General features: G+C 34.2%; 1 protein-coding gene across 1 annotated transcript in view; it reads left to right on the top strand.

The window, feature by feature from the left end:
• Positions 1-270: 270 nt before the first annotated feature.
• NAT1 (N-acetyltransferase 1) overlaps positions 271-18,363 on the top strand; it is a 41,738-nt gene continuing 23,645 nt past the window's right edge. The window contains exon 1 of the mRNA XM_088241870.1: positions 271-307. The gene's annotated coding sequence lies outside the window, so the exon portion shown is untranslated. The remainder of the gene's footprint in view (positions 308-18,363) is intronic.

Below are 18,363 nucleotides of genomic sequence, written 5' to 3'. Positions count from 1 at the left end.
TTAAGTTTCTACCGACTACCGCTATATGGCGCTAGTTGTCACTGCATTAACTCGCGTTCAGTGTTTGACTTTTAACAGTAATTTTTATTTCACTTTACCGTGGCCGTGTTAAACTAACATTTATAAATTTACATATTGAATCATCATTGAAAGAATAAAATATTTTTTTCCTGTGTTTTTGAATTTTAAAACAAAATAATTTAAATAAAATACTACATTTGACTCTCGTACAGCGGTAGCAGAACGGAGTTCGACTGAGCTCCGCCGAGCAGTCGCGAAAAGCTTCTCTAACAGCAAGCATCGGCCTGTAAGTTGTATATTTTTTAATCGTATTTGATTTACTATATAATTTTAAGTGTGTTAAGTTATTCCTGCTTTAAGGGGTAAGTAGAATTGTATTACGAACATGAAGATTTACGAGAAATGCTTATTCTCTAGCGATTTCACGGTGATTCTCACACGCTGTGTCTGCGAACACTCACATTCTGTCTAATGATGCGTCATGCCGTCGGTCATACGTCATTTTCTGTAAATCTTTAGCTGTTATTCTGACTTTTCAGTTTAGATTTTAGTGTTAATTTTAAATTCACTTCGATTATACTAGATTTGATTATAATTTTATGAATGTTCTTGTTTAATTCTTAACTAATGAAAGGTTTACCGTTTTCGAGAATCCGGTCTTTGTGGGTTGTATGAGTAATTCCGCGCTCACGGCTATTAAAAATATGTTGAATGATAATATTAATATGAACATATTAATGTTTCCCAAATTATTTTCTCGCGATTATGGCGAAAGTTGAGTACCGTTGCTTTTTTTCATGAAGTGACGTTATATTAATTAGTGAACATTCATTGTCTGCCACTGCCTACACGTCCTGCTTTAACTGTAACCAATATCTGAACCTAAGGTGTGCAAATTATTAAAATCCGTTCCGAATTTATGAAGGTGTATAATTTTAACTATCAGTGTTGAGTTTCTGTGTTTTCCAAAAGCGTGTTTATCATCATATACAGTTAGGGTTTCTTACAAATGTATGCATGGATTGGTTGTGCCGCTCGCAAAAAATGTCCAGGTATAGAAGTTAAGAAATTTGGACCCATTATTTTCTATGCATTCAGCTTTCTTGCGAAGAATTCTGTGTTGTATGTCGCCGTAAAACCATCTTCATAACTAATGCATTAAATATCACCATCAGACATAAATATGTAAAACATCTGAGGAGTTTAATAAATTTGCTCAGGTAGATAATAGCATCCACTACTGTAGGTTTTTTATTATTTCTGTCCCATCAATTTATGCAGAAAATTTTATCATTAAATCTCTCAAAATTTCTGTAGATAAATAAGGGTTCGAGAGATACACATATTTAAAAAAAATAGCAATTTCTAATTAATCACAACTAGGTACCATCACGCCATTTTCCTGTATTGGTTGGCAGAGGATGGAATGCCCCACGCGTCTTTCATGGCACACGTTCCTTGCTTCTTCCACAATTTATTGTGGATAATTTATATAGCGCCATTTTCGTAATAAAATACCTCAAGGGCGCTTTACATGGTGATTCTACTGTTAAGTTAATTTAATTGAAGCTTTAAGTTTGTAATTTGATTAAAATAATTTATTTTGTTGTCACGTGCTACGGATTTATTCAAATGATTTAGAGAACAAGTGGGTTTTAAGTTTTTTCCGAAACATCACTTCACTTTCACAGCCTCGCACCTCTGCTGGGAGAGCATTCCATGCCATAGGGCCTGCGACCGCAAATGCGCGCTCACCAAATTTAGTGCGCTGTTTGCGTAGAGGTATAATAACTTTTCCTCTCGCCGTAGACGTAGCTGATCTAAGCGTGAGACGCCTGTCAGCTAGTTCATCTGGAATGCATAGTTCCCTTAGATATTCCGGAGCCGAGTTGTGCAGTGACTTATACATAAGCCAACAGAGTTTGTATTCGACCCTCTGTGGAAAACGTAGCCAGTGTAGTTCCCGAAGTAGTGGAGTGATATGACTGAACTTAGAGATTCCGAAAATAAGTCTCGCTGCGGCATTCAATACAGATTGTAGGCGAGTCATTTTGTTCATTGGTAGACCTGCATAGATACCATTACAATAATCGACTCTAGACACTACAAACGCATTTATTAATTGACGGGCGGCATCAACCGGCAAATTTTTGCGTATGCATTTAATTTGTCTCAGCTGGTAGAAGCATGAACTTATCGTTCTACTAATTTGAGCGTCAAGAGATAGGTCAGAATTGAGTAAAACTCCCAGTAGTTTAACGGTGGGTAAAACGGCACTCCCTACATTGGGTAGAGCCGTATCCTGGATCAAATTCTGTCGTCTGGCTGAAGCCACCCACAGTTGTTCAGTTTTTGATGGGTTTAATGTTAGTCTGTTTTCAGCCATCCAGTTTCCTATTTTCTTGATGCATCCATCAATTAAATTGACAAGCACACTTCTCTCGCCTGGTTTGCAATAAAAATAAATCTGCGTATCATCTGCATAGCAGTGCGACCACAATCCACATTCTTTGATAATGTTCTCTATATCTTTAGTGTAAAGGAGATAGAGAAGTGGTCCGAGTACTGACCCTTGAGGCACTCCTGTAGACACCCGAAAGTTGGTTGAGCTTTTACCCTGGAACACGACTGCATATTCTCTTTTATTAAGATATGAACTGAACCATATATGTGCCTGATCACGGATACCATAAGTTTTCTCCAGACGTTCAAGCAAAATATTATGGTCTACAGTATCAAATGCAGCACTCATGTCCAGAAGAGCCATCAACACCAGATTACCAGAGTCCACCGACGTTATAATGTCAGACAGTACTCTTATCACTCCCGTCTCCGTGGAATGAAAACGTCGGTATGCCGATTGCCTTACCGAAAATAAAGAATTCCGCTCGATATAGTTAACGAGCCTGTGAGAAACTATTTTTTCTAGTATTTTTGATACGATGGGAAGATTTGAAATAGGGCGAAAACTGGAAAGATCTTCCACATCTAGTTGGGAATTTTTTAAAAGTGGAGTTACATTTGCTTTTTTTATGGCTCTCGGAACAATGCTGCGCTCCATGGATGTATTAAATAAATCTGTTAAAAATGGAGCTAATACGTTAATGCATTTTTTCAAAAGCCATGTTGGCATCGGATCTAATATACATTGTTTGTTGGGTAATGCCGCAACAATTTTTTTAACCTCATTTATAGACGTTGGTTCAAATTTACTGAATTTTTGAAGGGCATTATCTAAAATTACAGGTTTTTTCGCTGAACTACACGCCAGTCTGATTTTTTCGACTTTATTTGTAAAAAAATCGGCAAAATCAGTGGCAGTAGCGCTTGTGTTAGATGTCTCTGCTATACAGTCACCACGAACAGATTGAAGGCTTCGCCAGAGTTGTTTTGGAGACTTTTTCTGTTCAGTGATTTTTGTACACCAGAAACTAGATCTTGTACATGTCCTTCGATTGTCTCTGCTTTTGACACGACCGGACTCGAGATTTCGGTTTGTCTAATCATGCCACATCTTTCTCGATCGTCCTCGTCCTGCATTACCATTCATTCTCGCCATATTACCATTATTTCGTAATCCATTCGTCCAGCATGACCAAACCATCTTATTTACCATTTCTTAACTTTAAAGACTGCTAAAAAATCCATCTGCAAACGGTGCTCTAACGTAGTATTACATTAAGCAAAAGACAATATGCATATTTTGAAATACAGATATTTAAAAACAAAAATTTAACATGTGTTTTATATGCTGTTTAATAATATATTTTTCATAATTTATAAAAATGATCATATACAAAATACGATTTTATTATTTATGAATAGGTAAATATAACGTCTTGTATTATATATCATATATCATATGTAGACATTATAGCCGCACAAGATTGAATGTCATTTCGTATCTCAAATCAGCATGATTTTTTTCATCATTCGTAACCCCGTTGTAGATACATCGATTTCCCACTCATTTTTCTATCAATTCCCTTCATAATCAGTTCAGGTTATCTTATATGTTTGTCTTTTAGCTCCGTAATAGTATATATTTTTTTAATATTCTAAAATGAACGATTATATAGTTTTAATAAATCCGTCCACCTATCTTTTAGACAATTGCAATGCAATATTGAGAGCTAAATCTTCGGTGGTTTTTTTTCTTATATAGTACATACTAAAGCGCTATTCAATCCTAATGGTATGGAAGTGTGATCTTGCCTTGAAAGACTGATCTTTCCTTCCTTGTTGTAAATGATCGAGAATCGCTGCGATCGGATAACCAATTCAGTGTCCTATGTGCCATTAAGTGCTTGTAAGGGAAATATCGTGGTGATTAATGTATGTATATTCTTATGATAGATTTCATTATCATTATATTATACATATTTTTATTATTATTAGTGTTGATTTTTCTTGTTTTAGCATCATCCAATGAAAAAACAGACGTAACGAAACAGGTCCTGTCTGAACTCAGGAAATTCCTACCAATCGGGACCTGAAACAAATAATAGTGAAATTAATCAATGAAATTATAAAATGCCATCCTCTAAAAGTAATGGATGTAGTTTATTATAAACCATTCAAAGTTATGTATTTTAAAAAATAATATTGATGTTTTTTGTTGATATTTCATGATAAAACTCCATAGTTAATGATTATGATAAAATTATAAATTAACTTATTAATGAAACTTCATGGTTTAGTTTTAATTTTTATTATTTTGACCAACGAGCGCTTTCGCCTAAGTAGGCATCTTCAAGACTGGTGAATTGTTTACAACGTTTACAGCTTTTATACTATTCGTAACATATTTTGGAGATCAGATCAAATACGTATTTTAACAGGGGACAGAAAACATAAATATTTACAACTAGTTTGCTAAACAGTTCATTTTTGGGAGTTTTTGGACCGAAATTGAAATTAAGCTTTTATTATTTAAAAGGCTGGAAAAGAACACATGGCGAAATACAACAGAGTGGGAAATACACATTTTAACAGATAAAGTTAGCACAATACTTAGATTTTTTGACAGGGAAGTTTACATACCTATAAATGAATGACTAAATATTTTAAGATGCGTACTTAGATAATACATTTGTTTATGGAATGAAGTTATTCATTTTGATAGTTAATTTTGTGTTAATTATATTATTTTGGTAGTAAATAATAAAATCAAACTGAGCGTAACCAAGAAGTTTCATTGATAAGCTTATTTATAATTTTATCATAATCATATATTTTTTTTATTTAATTAAAAAAGAAAGATCTGCTTTCTTATCCAAATACGTATTTAATTTTGAGGGCCATTTTCAACATGTAGTTATTGAATATATAGTTGCAATAAAATTGAATATTTTACGTATGTTTTGTGTTAGCATTTTTATTTATTTATATCGTGATTCATGTTGTAAATCAATATGAAAAGTTTTAAGCGCGGATTTATACGGTGTTTTTCTTTGTAGTGTGGTATAAAAATGATGTGTATGTATTGTATCAGATTGATGCTGCTTGCGCCGTCGCTAGCGCGCACCTATGTGGGTCATTGCAAAAACTTGGCCTCATTTACTATCGACGCCGTGCTCCGCAGTACACACTCCCCGCCTAGCGCCCAGCGCCTGGTCTGCTGCATCTCATTTCCCTAGCTTTTCCCACTCGTAACTAGTAACTCGTAACGTCGCCGTCGTAACCATTGCATAACTATTAGCGGGGTCGTAACTAGTAACTGCCTACACCAACTTGTGTCTTATATCATCCGTAACATTGGGCTGATGGCGATTGGTCAATCTCTAGAAATCGCAAAACGTTTCCTTGTTCTTGCGAATACGCGAAGCCAGCGACGAAACGAACAGACCTTTTTTCAGATCTCATCATCTGGTCTGATCTAAACACCCTTTTAAGCATTAAAAATCTTTCTTAGTCAGTTTATAAAATAATATATCGCTCTCCCAGAAGTGCGCTGTCATAAGTCTAAATTTGGCTGATAATGTTTTACCACTTTTTCTCTTAGAAGAACACTGAAGTATCTACGATTTTTTTCGAGCGAGATATACCACAAACTTCAGTATTCTTTGAAGTCGATCGAGTAAAATATCGAGAAGAACACTGCAGTAATTATGATGCCGGTGTTCTTTTCATATTTTATCATTCAAATAAGCAAATACTACAAAAATACTCGGAATTATAATGTCGATATAGGTACATTAATTAAGTTGCGATCATTTTTTAAATATGTATCTTTTTTGGGTGATCCCGTGTAAGTTGATTACGTTCCGACGCTTCGGCTACCATTGCAGGAGCCATCTTCAGGGTAAACTGTGTAGGAAAAAAATGTTTATTTACTAGTAATTTGTACTGTGTTGCAGTCGGCAGCAGGCATATTCCGTGTCACTTTAGTAGTGTGCAGTGCCGGGAACCACGTTGAGTTTGATTTCAGCCGGTCGTCTTTGTTGATATTATTTGGGTTTTTGTGTATTTCGATTGCCTCTTATTATTCGTGCACAGTAATTTCTAGGTTTATGCAAAATCTTTGATTCGAAGGCGAAAATATATCCTGTGTCTATAAAGTGTTCCGCTATCGGGGATTTTTCAGGGTGCCCTAGTTTACGCGTTTTTTTATGTTCATCAATTATTTTCTTGCTGTACGCCCGTTTGTCCAATGTACACTTCATCACATCCTTGGCAGCTCAGCTTATAAAATTTTCCAGGAGGTTCTTGTCTTTCGGCTTTAATAAGTGGTTCTTTATTTTTCACACAGTCCCAAATGTTGTTAAAATATTTTTTAAAAAAGATACATATTTATAATAGTGACCGTGAAAACCTACGCACCTATCTTAATTTTTTAAAGTTTGTTTTTGCTCTTCGGCAAATTGGCCAATTTAGACATCCCGCAGTGTACTGAGTGTGCGATATATCCACCCTTAGTTACTTTGAATCCTCGGCTTTAAAATAAATCATTTATAATAATATAATTTTTTTACCAGTGACCGGGTTTCGTCGTGACCGACATCGTCAGACTGGTCTGGGGACGATGTCGGTCACGACGAAACCCGGTCACTGGTAAAAAAATTATAAAATAATTATAAATAAAAGTGGAATAAAACTATAAAGTATTTTAAATCATTATTATTTTTAAGTTCTCGTATTATTAAAAATATGTATCTACTATCGGTGCAGTCCGAAATTAATATTTGTTCGAACACTCCACAACGCCTTCACCTGATTTGGATTATTTTTTTATTTTAAAATTTATGCCTTTGTCAAATTCAAAAGATGCACTATTTAGTTCATGTTTTCAGCTGGGTACATAATTATGTTCTCATTCTTTTTTAATAAACTTAACTAAAGGACCGCGAGAGCATGTTCAATATGGGGCCCTGATGAATGTACGTAAAATAATTACACTATCGAAAAAATGCCTTTTTGCTCTTGATCTATACGTAAGTTTGTCAGTTCGTCTATCCATTGGTTTTCGAATACTGATTACAATTTAGGAAGTGATCATTAAAGAGTATTTAATGAACCTTGAGTCTCCCAAAACACCTGTTGGGGTATTGGAAAACACTCGAGTGCTTAGTATCTACACGAATGTGGAAGGGATGAATGTGTTATAGGTACTGATCGTATTCATAGATTAAGGTCATTATTTTTCCTATTTGTATTACGATTTTATCTTCATACAGCCTATTACCGAACATAACTATTGGATCTGGGCCAACTGGAGTGACTGAGATGATGGAATATCACTTCACTCGTATCATGACATATTAAGAAAATGCAATTACGAAGAAACGTCAGTATAAAATCTCAATTTATTTTGTCTCAAATATCACCACAACTTACTCGTGACATTTGACTTTGATATATAATTGCATAAACTTTATTATTTAATTAACATTTAAATATAAATACGTATATGAAGTGTCTTAACACTTCGCATAAATATTTATAATCATTATGACATGTGTAAACTTAATCGCGTAAAATATTATGAATTAAGTTTGATTTATTATAGGGCATAGCGTCCACATTATTCATTCGAATTTCATCATCATCATAATTCCCTTTCCGTACCTAATGGTGCATAGGGCACTGCATTTGTACACCAAATCGCAGCGTATCTTGATCATTTTTGTTACATGAAGGTGTAAGGTGATCAGTCTTACGCTTCAGGTACCAGTCCAGGGACTATTAAATATATTAGTGTAAAAGGACCTTTTTTTAAAAATAATATTTCATATCAACCATGTCGGGAATCGAACCCGAGACCTCTTGCATGGTTTACTATTTAAAATTACATTTGTACATTGATCACAATCTAATTCAATAAACCACATGAAATACGTAAAATCCTTTTTAAAATATGAAGGAAATAAAAAATTACTATTATTATTTCATTTTCCACTTCTTTACACACCCGCCATGTCTTGCGAATTCCAATCATACTCTCATATTCTTAACAAATTACAACAGGAATGCAGAATATATTAGAAAACGGAATATGGAGGTATATTCATTTACATGGCTTATGACCTGTCATTGGCTGGTTTAAGTGGCCACTTTTCACACTGTGTAACATTCACCATTTTACCAATGTTTTAACGTCTATATCTTATTTATTTATTCAAAATTAGTCAATTTTGTGACATGAGTATTTCTGCAACATTCTAAATTATTAAAATTACACGATATACACCGCAAGACAAATAAATTTACGAGTTCTCAAAAAAAACTAAAATTGACATATAATGAATTATTCTTGATATTTAATTAGTTTTTTTTATATTGTTTGACATATGTGATGACTACTCGTTATTTCAAGGTTAAAATAAAAAATCTTACTCATGAATTGTACTTAGAAATTGCCATTATATATCAGGTATCAGATTACCCGAACCTTAGAGACCCATAACGGTTCATTTATGGTCGAGTGTTTGTGATGGAATAATAAAAGACATGTTATTTTTTAATTCATATTTAAGAAGTAGGTTCTTATCGCTTTATTTTAAATTAAAGTATTTTACATTTAAACATATTTATAACATTTAAAAATATTTAGTACTTAGTGAATTCACCTTTATTTTTTATAACATGTAAAATTCTATTATTTAGAGAAGCGTAAAGCGAATCTAAAATTTCTGATGTTATTTCTTCTTCCCAAACTTGAATTAAGTTTTTTTTAAATTCCTCAATGTTTTTTGATTTTTTTTTTCCCGACTTTTTTTTTCATAATCGCCCATAAATTTTCTATCGGGTTCAAATCAGGGCTATTCCCGGGCCACGTCAACGATTTTAAGCCAATTTTCTCCTTGAATTCATTGATCTATAAAAAAACAATAAATTATTTATCATGTGGTCACAAAATGCATTTAAAAATATATATATTTGTACTCACAGTGCGGGCTCTATGGCACGGCGCAGAATCGTCCTGAAAAATTGGGTCCGCGGTATACTGCGTAATGTCCTCGATTGTTGGAATAATATGTTTTTTTAACACTTTTTTGTACTGAATGGCATTCATCGTACCCTGTACAAAATTTACTGAAAATGTTGATGTGCTGGTAGACTGCACCTCTGCGTGTATTTCAGGTGCCGTTAAAAATCGATCGCGCATAACAATTTTTTTTATTAAGCGATCATCTCGGGCAGATGTCACGCGCCCCCGTCCGCTTCCTTTTTTCCGTTCTATGGATCCAGTTTCTTGGATTTTTTTAAATAAAAACCTCACTGCACCTTCTGAATACCCAACTCGACGAGATATTTCACAATTAGATATGTTTTCTTGCGACAATGTGATTATTTTGGATTTTATCGCAATCGACATTTGCTTTGCACTTTCCATGATTGTTGTGTTATGTTCACTCAAACGCGGGTAAAACAAGACTGTTGAGACATTTTAAAATGTAAATATTGTAGAAAGGTGACACATAGTGTCCTTAATTTATTAAACAAAAGAAAGAGGTATCGATAAAGGATTTCTTAGAAAAAGGGTTCAGTAAAGTCAAGGGGCGCGGTAGCAGGTAAACTCGTAATTTTTTTTGTCTTGCGGTGTAATTAGAGAAAAGACGGTAAATAGTTTTAAAGGCTTATTTTACTACTAAAAAGCTGCAGGCTTATTCCTTCACTATTTCGTTTCGTAAGTTCGTTCGTTCGTCATATATCCATCTCATTCTAACGCAATCAAAACCATATTTCGCATCTCGTACCCTCTCATACGATGCGAATGAATTTATGAAACGAATTAGTCACAGCATAAGACCCCTGATATTCCCATAACCCCCAAGTGGACGTATCTTTCTTATATATTATTATTCTAAAAACGATTGATTGCGTCTGTCGTGTTTCACTCGGTCCGGTAAAATTAGGGTTGGTTGATACTTATTTATTATTTTCTCTTTTGTTTTTATTTATTTAGTTTCTACCCGCTGGTGAGAATTTGGCCAAAAGAAATCGATTGGAGATTCGTTGGCATCATGGTGTACTGGTTCGTCATTTTACCTGCCGATTGATAAATTAAATAATTCCAAAAATAATAATTAATTAATCCGTTCTGTGTTCTTTATGGTGCCGTGCTATGTTGAACAATCAACTAAATTAGCGGATAGGAATTTGAGCTCTATTCTCTAAGTAAGTGTGATTCCTGCTAGTACATTAAATTATTTTCAAACCCATTTTAACGGGATATACGTTTTCGTAGAACTCGAAAAATATTGCCTCATCTATTAAGAGAATGACGATTGAAGTTGGAGTTTATTTTGTCCTCGTCTTTTTCTTACATCAGGTAGAAAATGTAGCATAAAGTGTGTTTATATAACGAGAAAGTACCTACTGCTTATACATATTGTAATTTAAAGTAGGGCGCGTGAATATGAATCGGTTCCAAATATCGGGGTCATGTTTTGTTATTTTTATATGTTTTTTTAATGTCATCATTTCGCATTAGCTGCCGCTTTAACAGGTACCAATATTACGATTCAATAAAATGTAACTACACAAAAACGCCACCATATTTTTTGGCTCTTTAATAGTAATTTATTTAGTTCTATCTAATTTTCTTGCTTGGTTTCATAACTCATAAACCGGAGTGAAGTACGATAATCCTGTCATTCAAATAATGTATACAAATGTTTAACTTCTTCGATTAAATCAAATAAAAAGTAAAGTAATTTAAATCATCGATATTAAAAATAAACAATACGCATCAAATAATTATGCTTTACTGTCGCTATAAATTTTGTTATCATCTTACTCGGATTCAATTTTTTCTGTGCCAAGTGCCAGCATGCCTTGAATGTATCCCTTCCTCTCCATAGTACTTTACTCTATACAAAATATTATGTACTGTTATATCCCTGTCCTCAAAGGGCGAAGATACCAACCATACCATGAATTTATCCTTTCCTCTCGGGTGTTCTTTAAACCCTGTCACATCCGAAACCACGATAATCAGTATGGGCAAGAAGACATATTGGCATATTATAAAAATATTTAGAACGAAGAAAATTTGTAAAAATAAAATATTAAAAATAATAAATGGTTGCTTACTTCTGCAGGGGAGAAGTGAAGGGGGCGCGGCCGCGTGGTTAACGGTGTCAGACTCCCCCCTCCTGGTTTCTCTTGCAGAAGTTAGCAATCATTTGTTTTTTTTTTTAATTTTATTCGTTCTAAAAATATTTTTGTGCCAATATGTCTTCTTGCTCATACTGATCATCGTGGTTTCGGATGTGACAGGGTTTAAAGAACACCCTGTATACTCATATACGTATATAACAAACTATTATGTACTGCAATCTCCCCGTCCCTTCCTCTAAAGGGCGAAGATACCAAGAATAATAGATTTATGATTTATAGATATTGTTACAAACTCAAATTATTTCTTTTATTTATTTATTTTACAGAAACAAACAGCCAACAATGATTGAATAACATAATAAAGATAAGATTTAAAGACAGACCAGCGAACATTTAGATAGTGTAGAGTTGTGAGGGTGTGTATTTGTGTACGTGTTCAGGTGTGTGTAAGCGTGAGCATTCAATAGCATTATTATTTTTATTTTTGCACCACAACAGGCCAGGAGGCCCAATTACAGTGGTGAATTGCATCACAGAACACCCAGGCTTGAGAAAAATCACATTTTATTTTTTGTGTTCTCATCGGGAATCGAACCCAGAACCTTCCGTGCGTGAGTCAAGCGTCTTGACCACTACACCACGGAGGCCGCCTATTGCTATCTTTCTGCGATGAAGAAATTATTATAAAATTGATTGAAAGATGAAGTAAATTGTTATTTGATATTTTTCTTTGTTTTATGAAATCTGTTTCATAACGTTTTATCATTTTCAACGTTTTTTTTTTCATTTGTTATAGAAATTTTTCTTTTCTATCGACTCCAGTGTAGGTATATTGGTTTAGTAACAATTATCGCGCTATGAATACCATTCTCGTGTAGGTATTGTTATTTTAGAGAAAGTGTTATTTTTCCCAAACAACATTCTTTTACTCCAGATTTCTTCTTTTTCTCTTTTACAAAGCACATTATATTGCGTTAGTTATATAAAATAATCTGGCTTTAATATAATTGTTATCATTGTTAACTTTCACCTGCTGACATTATAATTTCACACATTAGTAAATGGTATTTATTCACCTTGCTATTTTGTAAACTAATAGTTTTCGTTAAATAATTCATAAAGTATATAGGCAACAAGGTGTTAAGGGAATTAGTCTTTTGTATAAAAATTACGATTACATTTTCTGAAACAATATCAATTAATCTTGCATTTGTTTTTGCAGGATTTTTTTTTGTCTAGAAGTAGTCGCTTATTTTTTATTTCATGCAAAAAGATGTAATAAATGTCAATCCACTCTTGTTTTACAATGATTTGGATAATAGTGTGAAATGAGCCCTACTCCTTACCCGTCGAACCGAAATTAGTTGAATTTTCTGAGCAAGGCCGTTTTCACACCACAGCAAAAATTCACCAGGCCAGATAAAGTAACATAGGGTGGATTGATTTCTATCGTATAATAATTATTTAAAAATATATCTATATTAGTTGGAAGGTAAACGCACGTTATTTTTTTGTTTGTGGGTGTAGCCACTCCACTGGCCCCCATAGGCGCGTTCGGGGTGTCAGTGTATTATTTATTTTATACAAAGAGTACTTTCACATCAATTACAGTTATCATAATAATAAAAATACCTATATAGTTTTATTCCACTTTTATTTATAAATTTTTACCAGTGACCGGCATCGTCAGACTGGTGGGAGACTAAACGAATTTCTATGTTATATACCAGTGCAAGCAGGGGTTGTAAATCATGATTTTATATTATTATGGAAATAAAAGAGTTGTCAGAGATAACATCTCACCAGTCTAACGATGTCGGTCACGACGAAACCTGATCACTGGTAAAAATTATAAATAAAAGTGGAATAAAACTATGTACGTATTTTTATTATTATAATTAAAATGATTTTCCACCAAGACATGTCAGTAGAAAATCTCAATCAATTACAGTTATAGTTTAGGATTATTTACAAGTCGTTGAAAATGCCCCTCAAAATGAAATATTTGGGTAAATCATAAGAACGCAAATATTTCTTTTCTTTTAAAAAATAAAATAAATAAAAAATAAATTGCATGAAGAGACAAAAAAAGAAGACTTTCAGTAAAAATAAATTATACTCTGAAATGTGAGACATATTCCTCAGCTTCCTTTCTAGTCCTTCTACGAGTAGTTAGTTATCCATTCATGTATGTTTTAAAAGCATTGTTATTTATTTTGCTTACCGGTATCTCCATACTAAAAGAATGAAAAGTTTTGGTACCAGAAAATTGTAATGGGATTGGATTGGGACGATACATATAAAATGGGCCTAATGGTTTCAGGCAGGGCCGCGGCCTCGAGGGTTTGTTGTTTTTACCTATAAATGTTTGATAAAGGGGTACCCGAAACATGGAAAAACCTCAAACTCTCGAGGTTCTGCCCGAAACCATTGCTGAGGAAATTCAACGAAGGAGTATGCACAACTTTGCATCACGGTTGCAATAAATTACAATAGAGTTAGGACGAAAAAGGACGTCATTTTGGTGATGCCATTTGAATAACCTTTGTTTATTAAACGGGTATAAAATACAAACATACAAAATATTTTAAACTAAAAACCCGCGAAATCGCGAGACCGGCTTGCTACGAGTAGTAAGTGTTGTTTATTTTTTGGTTGGTGTAAGAGCTAGTTACATAAATTTCTAAAGAATTGTACATATGACTAAATAGCTATATGATAATGTTATTTCTCTTTCTTTCATGTTTTATTTAATTTTATGTATTTCATTTTTGTAATCTGGGAAAAAATACTAACTGTATTTAATTTGTTTGAATTGAAAAACGTCATACCTCCCCGTTCCACCCTGTTCTCTGTCGTTTAGGGAGATTTAAAAATTAAAAATTCATATTAATTTAGTTGGGCTGTAAATACGAAATATGAATGAACTCTACATTCTTCATCGCTGCTACGCTTTTAGTTTTAGTATCGCTCGCTATTTACAGTTATTTTACTTGACTTAATGATGGCATGAAGTATAAAATCTCTCCAAAAATAACAGATCACGGTAGCTGGGATATGTTAATAAAATTTACATCGAAACATTCAGATAACCATAACATAACATAGGTACTACCGCACATTTGCATGGCTGTTTTGTGTGTTGAATATAATAAGGAAGTTCAGTGGTTTAAAAAAAATATATAAAATAAATTATCAATCTAATCCAAAATTTTAAAAAAATAGATAAAGAAACCTTTGCGTTTTATGATTTACCCAAATATTTCACTATTTTAAACGAGTTGTAAATAACTCACTATCAAAAATGGGAATCAAGTTGGGGAGAATGGGGTTTGAGCCTCGGACCTCTGATCCGTCAGTCCGCAATATTAGCCACAGGACCAGAATCCGATTAAATTTTGAAAATTTTCAGCGTGTGACGTCAAGGGATCTCTTCGGTGAATTCTGCTGATTGGTGAATTCCCGTAAACCGCAAATATATCACAACACTCTTATCATCGGTTGATTCGGAATAATTATACCCAATTTCCCGTAGCACTAAACTTCCTCATTTGATGTGGCACACAATTCATGAGTTTTGCGAACCAAAACGCGTTTGACATTTATGTCTAAATTATGTTCTAAATATAACACCACGAACATTTATTTATTAGTTTAAATGTGTCTCTAATACGGCTTTGCGCTCTGGCATAATTGGTATTTAATAATCGCGGTTTCTGAAAATCTGGTGCATTGCCATTTTAGGCATAAGGCACTAGGTATTGGCGCTTATGTTCGTGACTTAAACATATGGCCACATCGGCCACGGGACGGGGGAGCGTCACCTGCTCGGCCGCGGCCGCCAGAGGACCTTGCCCCCCCTCCCCTCCCCGCAGGTCGATGACCGCCCCGGCCGCCCCCACCCTCGTCCCGCCGCTGTCGCTAGGCGAATGTTCGGTTCGGCGCCCGACTGCATCCGATATGCGTGAAGTCGCGTCTAGACGTCAAATATTCACAGGGGTAGACGCCACCCCATAAAAAGGACTTTTCGGCTACTCCCACCAGCCAGATCACTATGGAATACAGTACACTCTTTTGCACAACACTGCCGATCGCGAACTATTACGGACGCAGTTGGCATTCGGCACTCGTACTCACTACTCACCCGCGTAGAATTTACGGAGGGTTGGGGTGAATCTCCTACCGTCAGTCTTGGTTAATATTGTGGGTTGGAAAATCGTTTTTAGCGAATTTTTAACCCTATTTATGTTTATAATTATTGAATTATTGAATCTATTCTTATTTACGAGTGAAAAAAAATTCGGCTTTTCACAATTTAATGAATATTTATGTGATGCGTAACATTAATGACAAATACGCGTGATTCACCGTAATAAGAATTGATCTACTCGTAAGTAATGGTTGAAATGTGTTGAACATGCATGTCTCATGTAAATGTTACCAATCAAAATATTTTAAAGTAAATATCAACATTTTCGTGATAAATGTGCCACTTTTCGTATTTTCACATTGTTCTCGCTATTTATCCGAAGAAGTGGCGCGGTGTAGGTTCATTGAGTAATAATTCGCAACTGCGCACAAACCCTAACATACGTTTATTTACTACTAACAACGAAGAGTGACGCGTAATAATTATTGGCTGTTATCAATAACTCGTATTTTATTATTGTAGGTCACGCTAATCAGCTGAATAATAATACATTTTTGGAGAAATTTCGCGATGTATGATTTCTGTAAATATCGGATGCGCCTGTGCTGTAGATACAATTTCAAAGGACGTGACCTCGTACCTCGTATTAACTAGGATGGTTCGTGGTTTGTTGCACAGATCGTTCCTTCGTAGTCTCCGGTAATTGTATTATCTCCGTATCTAGTGCCTGGCTCTGGATACTGGGTAGTGATATAAATTATTGCTATTTTTAGTTAATTTCATCAGTGTGCTATATTTATTGGCAAACATGTGAAACGCTATTGCTATGCTGATTTACTATTACCCATTTCACAATGTTGCCAAGTTATGTTTTTTTCTAATTTGTCAGGACAATTCTTGAATTTTTTTCTCCTTTGCCGAGTTGGTTACTTTTTTTTAAAAACTCCGAAAATTTTTGAGCTTATTTTACAGGATTTTTCCTTTTAATTTCATGAAGCTTTTTATTTGTATCTCACGTTTTTTGGTCTTCGTTTTAAGGTCTGTATAATATGAGGCGTGTTAAAACAACAGCAATCTCCACCATTGGTCTGAAGTGAGTTAGATATGGTGATAGATAAACAAAATATTGAAAATTAAAAAGTTTCGGAGCATTAATCTCGTATATTTTTGACTCAGTGTATTTAGTTTCGCGACAACGATGGCAGTCTCCTTTACGTTGCGAAAAAAAACCTAAATCTTCAATGGAAGAATTAATGAATTAGAAATAAGTCAATAATTTACCTATAATTCACAGTAAAATATAACTCCTGGCAACAATTAACTAAAATAATACATTATTATATATATATATATTATGAGGCGTGTTAAAACAAAGACGGCATTTTGGTAATATGCAATAAATGTTTTTTCAGTACTTTTCCTAGACTGCATATATATAAATATATATATTATATTCTTTATTTCTATTGATAGTATCCATAAATTTTCTATTATTTGCGTTTTGAAAAATATTTACGGTTCCATTCATTCGTTAATATTCGCAAATTATTTTGCAAGTGATATTGCTTTCGTTAATATCCATCATAAATGGACAATGCTAATGCTAATGATGGCATCACTAGTCACTAGTACTCGTACCGGTGCTGGGTAGTGGGACCCGCTCCACCTGACGTATAACGCCAGGGGCCATTGCTCTTCTGTTCGCCTCCCGCCGTATCACCATCACCAATACACCGATCCTTCTACGAATTGTACAATTTCGACCGTTGACCCTTTTCTAAGTGCCGCGAGTTGACTAGACCACTGAGGGAATCCTTCGCTGGCTTTCTGCCCGCCATTCTTTCTGATCATTTCAAAACGACCCATTTAATACTTCGCCCGCAAAATTGGGAAACATACTGATTTTGCGACGACGCGACAGCCAAGCTCATCTAGCTACATCGTTCAAATTATCTAGCCAATACCTACCTACACTTTCCAAGTTCTCTCGCGAATAGAGATAAAATATAGGTAATATCAGATAATATCCCACTTATCTATGCAGAAATGATCACATTGTATTCTACTAACAATTATCAAACTATGGGTCGCGGTTGAGTTCATTTCGAAAATCTATCTAGATAAGCAACTCTGATTAAATATGACAATTATATTTACATCAAGTGTGTAATTCATAACCACTATGCTGAGTAGGAACATTATTTTCGCCATGTTTATTAACAACAACTTTACAAAAAAAAAATACAGAAATTTTTCGTAGGTTCGTATGTATAACGCACCCTCAAAATATTTTATCTTTGATATGATAATATGTTTTTGATATAAGGTTTTTTGTTTTATCTTCATCCGGGTATAAATTATGTATTTCATCAAACATCGCCCAGTAATATTATACAGCTGGTGCTGCATTCAGTACACATTTCGTCGGGATCGTAAAACAACGACGAATGTGCGAAAAATTCGACATTGACTTTCTTTTATATTTGATCTTGAAAAGGTTATATATAGGCATTATTTTCCAGGTTCGGAAAATTAAATATATATAACTCATCCAAGTATTAAATTATATACTTTTGTACTTATTAAGTTGTTAAAGTGTAAAAAAAAAGATAAACTGCTCTTACGTA

This window comes from Micrasema longulum, unplaced genomic scaffold, assembly GCF_059751315.1.
Source record: "Micrasema longulum isolate JH-2025_06_02 unplaced genomic scaffold, ASM5975131v1 h1tg003130l, whole genome shotgun sequence".
Taxonomy (NCBI): Eukaryota; Metazoa; Arthropoda; class Insecta; order Trichoptera; family Brachycentridae; genus Micrasema; species Micrasema longulum.
This window is presented reverse-complemented; position numbering and strand designations above follow the sequence as displayed.